This window comes from Arachis duranensis, chromosome 9 (genome assembly GCF_000817695.3).
Source record: "Arachis duranensis cultivar V14167 chromosome 9, aradu.V14167.gnm2.J7QH, whole genome shotgun sequence".
Classification (NCBI taxonomy): Eukaryota; Viridiplantae; Streptophyta; class Magnoliopsida; order Fabales; family Fabaceae; genus Arachis; species Arachis duranensis.
In genome coordinates this window covers 46,711,256-46,723,943 of record NC_029780.3, presented here as the reverse complement: position 1 = coordinate 46,723,943, position 12,688 = coordinate 46,711,256, and positions in this window count along the sequence as shown.

The following is a 12,688-nucleotide window of genomic DNA, read 5'->3' as shown; positions in this document are numbered from 1 at the left end:
TTACCTTCTCCACCCAATAAGGCCGAGCCCTCTCTCTCCCTGTCCCTCTCTCTATTTTCTTTTTCTTCTTCTCCATTATTCTATTTTTGCTCAAGGATGAGCAAAGTTTTAAGTTTAGTGCTGGAAAAGCATAGCTTTTTTCTTTCCATTACCATTCATGGCACCTAAGGTTGGAGACTCCTCTAGAAAGAGGAAAGAAAAGGCAATAGCCAATCCCTCTGAATCTTGGGAGATGGAGAGATTTATCACCAAAGCTCACCAAGACCAGTTCTATGAAGTAGTGGCTGAGAAGAAAGTGATCTCTGAGGTCCTTTTCATGCTCAAGAAGAATAAGTATCCGAAAATTCGAAGAGAGATTCAAAGAAGAGGTTGAGAAGTCCTAACCAATCCCATTCAAGATGTTGGGATTCTCATGGTTCAAGAGTTTTATGCTAATGCATGTGTTACCAAAAACTATGACACCAACGTAAACCCAAATCCAAGGAATTGTGTCACTATGGTTTGAGAAAGGATCTTAGATTTCAGCCCAAAAAGTGTGAGGTTGGCCTTCAACTTGCCTCTATTGCAAGGAGATCTTCATCCTTATACTAGGAGAGTCAACCATGATCAGAGATTGGATCAAGTGCTCTCAGATATCTGTGTAGAAGATGCACAGTAGAAAAGGAATTCCCAAGGCAAGCCCATTCAGTTAAGAAGGGTTGACCTCAAACCCATAGCTAGGAGATAGTTGGAATTCATCCAAACATCCAGCATCCCTCTAGCAACCGATCAGAAGTGACTGTTGACAGAGCCATCATGATTCATTACATCATGATTGGAACTGAGGTGGAAGTACATGAGGTGATTCCTCAAGAATTGTACAAGGTAGTTGAGAAGCCTCACACCAATGCAAGGTTAGCATTCCCACACCTCATCTGTCACCTATACAATTCAGCTGGAATTGTCATAAATGGAGATGTCTCTATTAGGGAGGATAAGCCCATCACTAAGAAGTGGATGGAGAAAACCAGAGAAAATGCACAAGAGCATGTGCATCTACCTCATCATGAGATCCCTGAGATGACTCAAGGAATGTATTTTTCTCCCCAAAGCTATTGGGATCAACGGTAAACTTCTCTTGGAGAATTGAGCACTAATATGGAGCAACTGAGGAATGAGCAACAAGGGCATGCCACCACCCTCAATGGAATAAGAGAAGACCAAAGAGCCATAAGGGAAGACCAAAAGGCTATGAAGGAAGAGCAACAAAGGCAAAGGGATGACATAGAAGAGATCAAGCAGCACATTAGATCCTCAAAGAGGAGCACTAGGCGCCACCATTAATGGTGGGCTCGTTCCCTTTTACTTCCTTTCCTTTTCTATTTTTCTGTTATGTTATTTGTTTTCTTGTTCTAAGTTGCATGATCAATTGCATTGATGTCTTTAAGTTCTGAAATATTTCATATATCTCTCATCATGCTTAAAAGAAAATTTTATTTGAAAAAAATTGAGAGATGCATGAATTTCAAGTTTAAAATAAGATTAGTTTTATTATGTTGTTGTGGTGGCATTGCTTTTGTTTACTGAATGTATAATTAAATAGTGCATATTTGAAGTTGAAATTTATGAATGTTGGCTCGTGAAAGAATAAGAAAAAAGGAAAAGTATGATTGATAATTTGAAAAATCTGAAAATTGATTCTTGAAGCAAGAAAAAGCAGCAAAAAGAAAAAGAAGACGCTTGCATTCGAAAAAAAAAGGTGGCGAAAAAAAAAGAGAAAATAAAAAGAAAAAGAAAAAGCAAGCAGAAAAAGCCAATAATCCTTCAAACCAAAAGGCAAGGGAAAAAGGGCCCAAGGCTTTGAGTATTAGTGGTTAGGAGAGCCCAAAGGAATAAAATCCTGGCCTAAGCGGCTTAACCAAGCTGTCCCTAACCATGTGCTTGAGGCGTGAAGGTGTCAAGTGAAAAGCTTGAGACTGAGCGGTTAAAGTCGTGGTCCAAAGGAAAAAGAGTGTGCTTAAGAACTCTAAAAACCTCTATTTAGGGACTCTAGCAAAGCTGAGTCACAATCTGAAAAGGTTTACCCAATTAAAGTGTCTGTGGCATGAATATATCCGGTGGTAATATTGGAAAATAGAGTGCTTAGGGTCACAGACCAGACTCTAAAAGCTGTGTTCAAGAATTAAAATAAGCTTAACTAGAAAAGTCAATAATATCAACTAGATTCTAAGTTCCTAGGGATGCCTACATCTCTGAGTTTCAATGGATAGTGAGATGCAAAAACTATTTAGAAGCAAAATGCTACTAATTCCCGCTCATCTAATAATAACTAAGCTTAATTTGAAAATTAGAAATTTACTGTATCTTAATTTTCTTTTTATTCTACTGTATTTTTAGTTGCTTGGGGACAAGCAATGGTTTAAGTTTGGTGTTGTGATGAGCGGATATTTGATTTTTTCACCAAGACGACGTTGGCTAACCATAATGGGTATTTGACTTCTCTTATGAATCCTGCCTCCAGTAGAGCTTATACCTGTTCTTCAATGGCTTGGGATCTTTCTGGTCTAAGCTTTCTGCATCTCTGCTATATTGGATGAGACCCTGGATATACTGCCAGCTTGTGGCACATTAACTTGGTGTCAATGCCCGGCATGTCTACGGCTTTCCATGCGAAGAGGTTGGCATTTTCTATTAGGAACTGTATAAGGGATTTCTTTGTGTCTCCTTTAAGGGTTGTACCAATATTGGTTATTTTGTCAAGGACATCTCCGATTTGGACTTTTTCTATCTCACCTTCTGGTTGTGGATGGAATTCTTCCCGACCTCGAACTCCTCCAAGTTTGATGGTGTGGACTTCTTCTCCTTTGCCTCTGAGGTTCAGACTATTGTTGTAACAGCGGCGGGCCATCTTTTGGTCTCCTTTTACCATAGCGATCCCTTCTGTAGTTGGAAATTTCTTGCATAGATGTGGAGTCGAGACTACTAGCCCCAGCTGATTTAACGTTGTCCGACCTATTAAAGCGTTGTAGGCTGAGCTTACGTCGATCACGATGTAATCTATATTGAGGGTCCTTGATCGGTTCCCTTTTCCAAAGGTGTGTGTAGCGAGATGTATCCAAGTGGTTGGATTGGTGTGTCTCCTAGTCCGAATAAGCTGTTCGGATATGCTTTGAGCTCTTTTTCTTCTAGGCTAAGCTTGTCGAAGGCTGTTTTGAATAGGATGTCGGCTGAGCTTCCTTGGTCCACCAGTGTTCGGTGGAGGTTAGCGTTGGCCAATACGATAGTAATTACAATGGGATCGTCATGTCCCGAGATCACGCCAGCTGCGTCCTCTTTAGTAAAGGTGATAGTAGGAAGGTCGGGTGCCTCTTCTCCTCCCTGGACATGGTATACTTCTTTGAGGTGTCTTTTGCGAGATGATTTGGAGATACCTCCTCCTGCGAATCCCCATGTATCATGTGAATATGCCTTTCCGGGGTACGAGGTGGTTGTTTTGTTCGACCAACCTCCTCATCCCTTCTTCTCTTTCTGGGTTTATCTGTCTTATTGGCTAGGTATTGATCTAGTCTCCCTTCTCTTACCAATTTTTCTATGATATTCTTCAAGTTGAAGCATTCGTTGGTGGGATGTCCATAGATTCAATGGTATTCGCAATATTCCATCCGATTTCCTACTCCCTTTTTGCTTTTAAGTGGTCAGGGTGGTGAAATCTTCTCCGTGTGGGATATTTCTCTGTAAACTTCCATAAGAGACACCCGGAGAGGGGTGTAATTGTGGTATTTCTTAATCTTCTCTCTAGGCAGATAATCTTTTTTCTTGGAATCTTTGTCTTTATCTCGGGAGGAGTTGTAGAATCCGGATCTTGGGATTTCTCCTAGTTGTGAGTTTTCCTCCATGTTGATATATTTTTCTGCTCATTCTTTTACTTCATTCAGAGATGTGGGATGTTTCTTTGATATGGATCAACTAAAAGGTCCTTCTCGTAGGGCATTGATGAGGCCCATAATGGCTGCTTCGGTTGGCAGACTCTGAATGTCCAGACATGCTTTGTTGAAACTCTGAATGGACAACATCATAAAAGATGGTAAGATTGTCCCAGATGACCCTGATGATGATGAAGTCGACCCTCCTCCTGTTCCTGCTACCAAAGACTCTGTCGTGCCGTCTTCTCCAATGCCTGCAGCTGGGGTCGGTCATCCCGAGTCGGATCCTGATGTTAAGATCTTGAACCGTCCTGATGGGACTATTGATGCCATCCCTCTTCAGACTTGTCCTCCTTCACCTCGAGATGCCGCCACTGGAGAATCTTTGAAAACGTTGTAGTTTTTGTTTATGAATCTTGATATGTATAGCCCGGTCTGTGGGCCTTAAACTCTTTTTATTTTGTTGCTTCTGTCTGCTGGATACTTTTAGTTGCTTCTCTGTCAGTAACTTTATTTTGAGAAAACAAAGGTAGTTTTTCAGGCTCTTTAGGGTTGACTTCTGGTGGCCTCTTGAGTCCTGTTATTATTATAACCTTGTTTCTTGTGTGATATGCTTGTCTATGCCTATCTGACACCTTTTATGTCTTTTGGAGTGTTGGAGCCTTGTCATTCGACCTCTTTTCATTGCCTTGTACTTTCATACTTGTAGCTTGATTCTTTTGAGGTTGTGGATTTTTGGGTCCAACTCGGATGCCCTCTGTCGGCCGACCTCTTTATCTCGACCTAAAGTTATTTCTAGTAATCCATTTTGTTTGGACCTTTATCAGATCTTTTTTCTATGGATTTACTTTGGTATAACATTTGGCATTTGGGTCGGTCCGACTTTGTCATGTCGGTCCCTTCTAAGTTATTTTTAGTCATCCATTTTATTTGGACCTTTGTCAGGTCTCTTTTATGCATTACTTTTTATAACTTTGTTTGTGGGAGACCGACTTCCTTACATTGGTCCCTTCTAAGTTATTTCTAGTAATCCATTTCATTTGGACCTTTGTCAGGTCTTTTTATGGATTACCTTTTATAACTTTGTTTGTGCGAGACCGACTTCCTTACATCGGTCCCTTCTAAGTTATTTCTAGTAATCCTCTTTTTTAGGGCTGGCCAGGCCTCTTTCCAGGGATTTACTTTTTATAACTTTAATTTTGTGGTCGACTGGCCCGACTTCTTAATATCGGTCCATCTTTTAAGTTATTTTTTAGCAACCCATTTTTTATTAAGACCTCGTCAGGTCCTTTCCTATGGGTCACTTTCGATAACTTCTTGCATTTAATCTATTTTGTCCCTTTTCATCTTTGCCGATTTTGTAGAAATTAGGTTTGATCTTCGCTTGGTTGACCTTTGATGAATTCAGTTTTCATCTTTGTTGGTTTTTATCATGATCGGGCAGTGAATTTAGTTTTTACTTTTGCCGATCTGTAACTCTATAATCGGGCGATGAATTTTTGCGTTTCAGATTAATGCGTCTTGATAAAGGATTTGTAGAAAATATGAAAAACTTTATTTAAAAAGAAAATATTCAAATATATACATGTGGGAGTTTTACCCCCTCTAAGTTAGGTATTTCATGGATCTTGGCTTGGTGCCTCGTTAAAAAACCTTTTTTAAGGAAAAAGAGTGCACCTCATCCTAAGATCCTTTACCACCTCCTAACTGTAGTACCTTCTTAAGTTGCAAGCGTGCCATGACCTTGGGAGCTCTCGCCCTTCGAGTTCGGAAAGCTTGTAGTAGCCTCTTCCGAGTACTTCTATGACTCGGTAGGTGATGTTAGGATTTTTCTAGTAAAGAATTTTGTAAAAATATAGTCGCGTTGTGAGTATAGATTCTAAACCAACAGAAAATCCCTTCGTAAAAATGTTTTGGTTGTCACAAGTAACAAAACCCAATAAATTTATAAATCGAAGTATTCAAACCTCGGGTCGTCTTCTCAAGGAATTGCAGGGAAGTATGATTTATTATTGGTTATGGAAAAACAGTGTTTGGGTTTGAAAAAGGTTTTAAGCAAGAGAAATAGATTGCAAGAATTAATAAATTAATAACTAATAAAACTCTTGGCAAGGTATGAAAACTAGAAGTCCTATCCTAGTTATTCTTATCAATAGTGATGAGAATTGGATTTTTCTCCCACTAAGTTAACCTCTAACTATGAAGGTAAGTCAAGTGGATGGAATAAGTTTGGTTCCTCCGGTCCTAGTCTTTCCTTGGAAAAGGCTAGAGTTATTGGAACTCGAGTTAATTCTTGAAGAATTCCAATTCTCAGTCGACAATGAGTTTGACAACTCAAGAGTTACCAATTAATCAATTAAAGCCAAGAATATAAAAAGCTAAATTGAAATCATAAATATCCGGAATACCTCAAATTATATTGAATGAAGATGTCAATTCTAACATGGACAATATTCATAAGCCAATTGGGCAACATAAATCAAAGACAAATAAAAGCTTCAGAGTAAACAAAAATAGAAGAGAAACATAAATTATTGAACCTGGTATGAAGAAACAATCCTAATCCTAATAGAAATCCTAATCTAAATCCAAAGAGAGAGGAGAGAACCTCTCTCTCTAAAAAGTACATCTAAAACCTAAAATTGTGAGTAATGATTGAATCTCCTGTCATCTCCTGAGTGACTACATGTTCCCTGACTTTAATATGTGTTTCTGGGCCAAAAACTGGGTTGAAATGTGGCCCAGAATCTTTGCCAGTGACTTTTGTAATTCTGTAGATCGCGCACGTCATGCATCCACGTCGTCCACGCGATCGCGTCACTCAGCATTTTTTTTGTACCACGCGTGCGTGTCGTCCACGCATTCGCGTCATTCGTGCAGCTTCCAATCTGCGCGGTCGCGTCAGGCACGCAAACGCGTCACTCTGATTTCTTCCATTTTGCGCGGTCGCGTGAGCCATGCGACCGCGTGACTTCTCGATGGTCATCTCCTCAATTCCTTGTGTTCTTTCTATTTTTGCACGCTTCCTCTTCATTCTCTAAGCCATTCCTGCCCTATGAAGCCTGAAACACTTAACACACAGATCAAGGCATCGAATGGTAATAAGAGAGGATTAAGATTAGCTAAATTAAGACCAAAGAAGCATGTTTTTAATCATAGAACTAAACTAGGAATGAATTGTAAAATCATGCAAATCCTATGTATAAGTGGGTGAAAAGCTTGATAAAACCACTCAATTAAATACAATATAAACTATAAAATAGTGGTTTATCAACCTCCCCACACTTAATCATTAGCATGTCCTCATGCTAAGCTCAAGGAGACAAAATAAATGAGTAGGGAAAAGCAGGTCTCATGCAATGCAACCTATGAATGTGAATGCAACTACATGCTAAAATGGTTCTACCTACTTGGTGAAAAGGTAAATAAATCCTTCAAGAATAAATATGAACTGGATTTCACTAATTCAAATCACAAAATACAATACAAATAACTTGCAAGAAGAAGATAGCTCATGAAAGCTGGGAACATAGAATTAAGCGCTGAACCCTTACTGGTAGCGTATATCATTCTAACTCTCAAGTGTCTGGGGTCAATTCTCTCAATTTTCTACTAATATTGCTTTCTATAGCTTGCTCTTCATCTAACAATCAACAAAAATTTAATGCACCAATACACAAATCAAGAGGTCTTTTAAGGGTTGTAATGGGGTTAGGGTCAAGGTAGGATTGTATTTGGCCAAGTGGACTAAAATCTAAATCCTTAATTAACATAAACTTTCCACCTAACTTAAGACAATCTATTTAATTAAAATACAAAATCTAACTTTCCATTAACTGTGTTTTCTATATATTCATGCATCCTAAATTTGAGTTCAGTACATATGCATTGATACCAACACTTACTTTGGGGCATTTTGTCCCCTTTTATTATTTGCTTTTTTTTCTTTTCTTTTTCACTTTTTTTTCTTTTTTTTCTTTTATTCTTCTCAATGCATATGATTAAAGTATTGAATGCAATAATATGTGCTCAACTATTATTTTGCACATTTTCACACAAAGTCTAACATACTCAATTCCCAAACCAAACATTTCCAAACCCACTTTCCCCGCACTTAATTCATGAGCAATTTCACTAGTCTAAGCTAATCAAGGATTCAAATTAACGATATTATTATTTTTCGCTTAGAGTTAGTGATGAGCTAAAGTAAAGAACAAAGGGGTATAATAGGCTCAACATTGGTTTGCAAAGGATAATGAAAGGGTAATGCCATATGGGTATGTAAGCTCAATGAAATAAGAAGTGCATGCATACATCAAATAATGGAAATATAGAATTAAGCAAGACAAAGATCACAATTTTAGAGAGAAAAACACACAAAAATAAAATATATTGGTTGATAAAATGCAACCAATCAAATAGGCTCAAAATCTCACTGGTTTTGTGTGTTCGAGCTCTAAACCATGTTCCAATATAATATTTCTCCAAACAAGTTTTTCAAAAAGTTTAATTCAAATTAGTGAAATGCAATAAAAATTTTCTTGAAAAAGAAAAATATTACTTCAACCAAGTGGTAAAATATGCAAAAAATAAAACAGACATGCAATCAAACATGTAAATGCAACAATGAAAAACAAAAATTGGTGTTGAGAAGGGACTAACTAACCCGTGGAGATCGGTATCACCTCTCCACACTTAAAGATTGCACCGTCCTCGATGCATGAAAAGATGTGCAGGTGGCGGGGGTTGTGGTTCCTCAGCCGGTGCTCGTTGTAGAGTCTTTCTCTTTACTTTTCCTGGTGGCCAGCCTGAAAAAGGGAGAAGAGAAAGGGACATGAAGTCAAAGGGATAGAGCAAGGAAGAGGGCAGTACTAGTAAGAATCATGCCCAAATAAAGAAGAATGTCGCTAACACATGGTTGCGATTCCATGAAATTAGTACATCAATGGAAGCATAGCATGATAAATTGAGGCAATTAAATGCAAGAGATTTATTGGCATGCTGGCAAAGGCATGAGTAGCGTAAATCAAGCATTAAAAGCATTAATGTATTATTAGTCGTGGGAAACTAACAATAACGTTTGTATTGACAATTATATTTAATTAATAAAATATTGAAAAGGGTTTTGTGAAAAACAGGCATTAGAGTAGAAGGATAGAATAATTAAGAATGCACAATGCCATACGGGCTTTTTCACAAACACAAAGCATGCATATTAAATAAGGTATGGAAAGTATTAAATTGAACATGCAAGCACCCTTAAAAAAAATAATATATAATTATCAAGCAATGTCTTAACAATCCACAAGCAAAATAATGACCCAAATAAATTTCTAACACCAATTGAAAGGAAAAAAGAAAGAAAAAGAAAGGAAGGAAGAAAGAAATAAGAAGGGAAAGAAAAGATTTAGATTTGGGGAAGAAAAGATAAGATATTTGGCTAATTTGGATAAGCTGTGCGGCGCAGGCGACGCGAGCGCATGGGGCACGCAGTCGCGTGGGTCGTGCTTTGATGAAGTGACGCTAACGCGTGTGGCACGCGGACGCGTGACTCGATATGTGCTAGTGGCGCGAGTGCAGCCTCGCGTTCGCACAACTCTCTGTTTAAATGTATGTTGCCAAAAATCTGGGTGATGTGGTCGCGTGGGGGACGCGATTGCGTGGATGGCCTATTTTGAAAAATGATGCGTACGCATGGGGCACGCGTTCGCATGGTAGGGCTTGTGCTTCTAGTACGAGTCCAGCCCAATTCCAGCTCAACTTTCGGCCATACACCCTTTTTACGTCGATTTTGAGGCACGCGTTCGCGTGGGTGATGCGGACGCATGTGAGGCATTTTTCCCACATGACGCGGACGCGTCAGCGACGCGGTTGCGTGGACCAATTTGTGCCAAAGGCACGCCTCCAGCCACGCTTTCGCATGACTTTCTATTCACTTTTCTTTTCTTCCCAACGCAAATATGACGCGGACGCGTCAGCGACGCTGTCGCGTTGCGTGCGTTTTTTTTATGCAGTATGCAGAATGCAAAATACAATGAATGTCGTGCAAAAATTTCAGGTTCAAACAAAATTCAAAAACAAAGAAAAATGGAAAGGGAACGATCATACCACGGTGTGTTGTCTCCCACCTAGCACTGTTAGTTAAAGTCCTTAAGTTGGACATTTGGTGAGCTCCTTGTTATGGCAGCTTGTGCTTGAACTCATTTTGAAACTTCCATCAATGCTTGGACTTCCAATAAGCTCTATCAATACCAAGTAAATTTACCAAGTGTTGATGAAGTTCTCCACAAGCTTCGAGCTCCCAAAGTTGATCCTCATATATTCCTGGATCCCAAATCTTGTTTCTACACCCATCTTCAAGTTGATTATCATGATTCCATCCGGGTGGCAAGCAGTCTAAATTCCCACTAAAGCGCCAAACAACTTCTTAGACCCATTTAGTTGAGCTCTACACCAACCTTTGCGTTTAAACTTAAAGCTTCCAACCATAATGAACGTTGCAGGACAATTCTTACCACTGACCATCTTCCTCTTACTCTTAATGCCACAAAGAGCTCTAAGTTGACCATCCGTCTCCAGTATCCCGTATTCAAGTGGAATTAGAAAGCTAAGGGATATGAATTTTACCCACTTGAATGTTGTGAAGGATGATGGCAACTTAGGGGGAGGTGTTTCTAATGAACGTGCAAGCTCCACTCCTTTGTGTTATTCTTTGACAACTTCCACCTCTTTGCAAGCTTCTTCAATTTCAACCTCTTCCTCTTAGTAGCTTTCTTCTGATTCAATTTCTTCTTCATTATTCACCAAGGGCATGTGAGGTTGTGCTTTTTCTTGTTTAATCTCCATGTCAAGTCCAATGGGAGAGGATTCAAATGTAGATAAGAATTCATTAATGATTGAATCCATTTCTTGATCGTCTCCTTCAAAGTCTTCAACCATGATATGCCTTGGAGGTTGTACACCCTCCTCAACATCAGTTTCAAACGTCTTTGAAGGAGGCTCTATAACTTGACTTTCCTATAGAGGTTCAGCATCTGCTAAGTCTTCAACCACTGCCTCCTCTTCTTCTTCAATAATTCCGGCTTCCTCCACTTGTTCCAATACCAAATCGTGCTGCTCACTATCCACCGGAGTGCCTAACTTCTCCTTCCTGCTACGTTCTTCAGTAGATTCTCCACATGAAGCCATGGGGGTTCCTTGAATGTCCAAACGTCGGAAAGGTAATCGATTTATTGCTTGATCCAGGTGTTTAAGTATGAAATCGTATTCATCCTTGATGATTTCCTGTTCAACTATTTCTTCACCTTCAAGTACAAAATCCTCCTTGTTGTCTTCCTTCACTAGTTCTTCAACCGCGCTGTCAACTTCAAGGGTATCTACTACCTTCACCTTTAGTGCCTCCTCTAGCTCCTTATGAAGTATGGATTCGCGAAGATGATCCTCTCTCTCTTGTTCCATGTCAATAGTATCAGTGGGATCATGTTGCTCTTGGATTGATGGATGTTGGTGCTCTTCCATGGATTATGATGATGGGATGGGTGGATCATTATGTGGTTGAGATGGAAGTGCATTGGAGCTTGAGGGTTGAATATTGGGGGTAGAGGGTTGGTCCATGCGGGATATAAATGCTTGAAGAGTAGAGATGAGACTACTGATAGAGGCAAGTGTGCTCTCCATGGAGGTTTGGGGTGGGTAGGAGGTTTCATTTGTTGGGAGAAAAGGCTCATAACACGGAGGTGGTTCCTTTTGATAAGGATATAGAGATGGTGTATATTGAGGTGGTGGTTCTGGGTATGGTTCATATGGTGGTTGGTGTGGTGAATAAGGATCGGGGTCATATGGAGGTGAATGGTGGAAAGGGGCTTGTGAGTGTGATGGTTCAAAGCTATGTTAAGAAGGTGGTTCATTGGCATATGATGGGGCTTGTTGGTAACTACAAGGGGGTCCACCATACCTATCATCCTGGTATGCATTGCAGAGTGGTCTTCGTCCATGATATCTTGGAAGGTGTTGTTGCCTAAAGGGTTGATCAGATCCTCTTGGCTCCATCCATCTTTGATTGCTTAGACCTTGATGCATATCCCTGTTATAGCTTCCATTTCTTTCAACAAAATTAGAACCAAACTCAAAGCGAGAGGGGTGAGAATTCATAGTAGCTATCAGAAATAAAAAGGGAAAAACAAAAACAAATAACCAAATTTTAGAAAAATATTTACAATAACCAATAATAAGGCACACGTTTGCAATTCCCCGGCAACGGCGCCATTTTGACGTTAGGATTTTTGCTAGTAAAGAATTTTGTAAAAATATAGTCGCGTTGTGAGTATAGATTCTAAACCAACAGAAAATCCCTTCGTACAAATGCTTTGGTTGTTACAAGTAACAAAACCCAATAAATTTATAAACCGAAGTATTCAAACCTCGGGTCATTAGGAATTGCAGGGAGGTATGTTCTTATTATTGGTTATGAGTCTTGTAAATTGGGGGTTTTGAAAGTAAGGAAGAAGTATGTTAATTGACAGGTAAAATAAATAAACAACTGTAAAATAAACTCTTGGCAAGGTATGAAAACTGGAAGTCCTATCCCAATTATCCTTATCAATTGTGATGAGAATTGGATTTTTCTCCCACTAAGTTAACCTCTAACAATGAAGGTAAGTCAAGTGGATGGAATAAGTTTGGTTCCTCAGGTCCTAGTCTTTCCTTGGAAAAGGCTAGAGTTATTGGAACTCGAGTTAATTCTTGAAGAATTCCAATTTTCAGTCGACAATGAGTTTGACAACTCG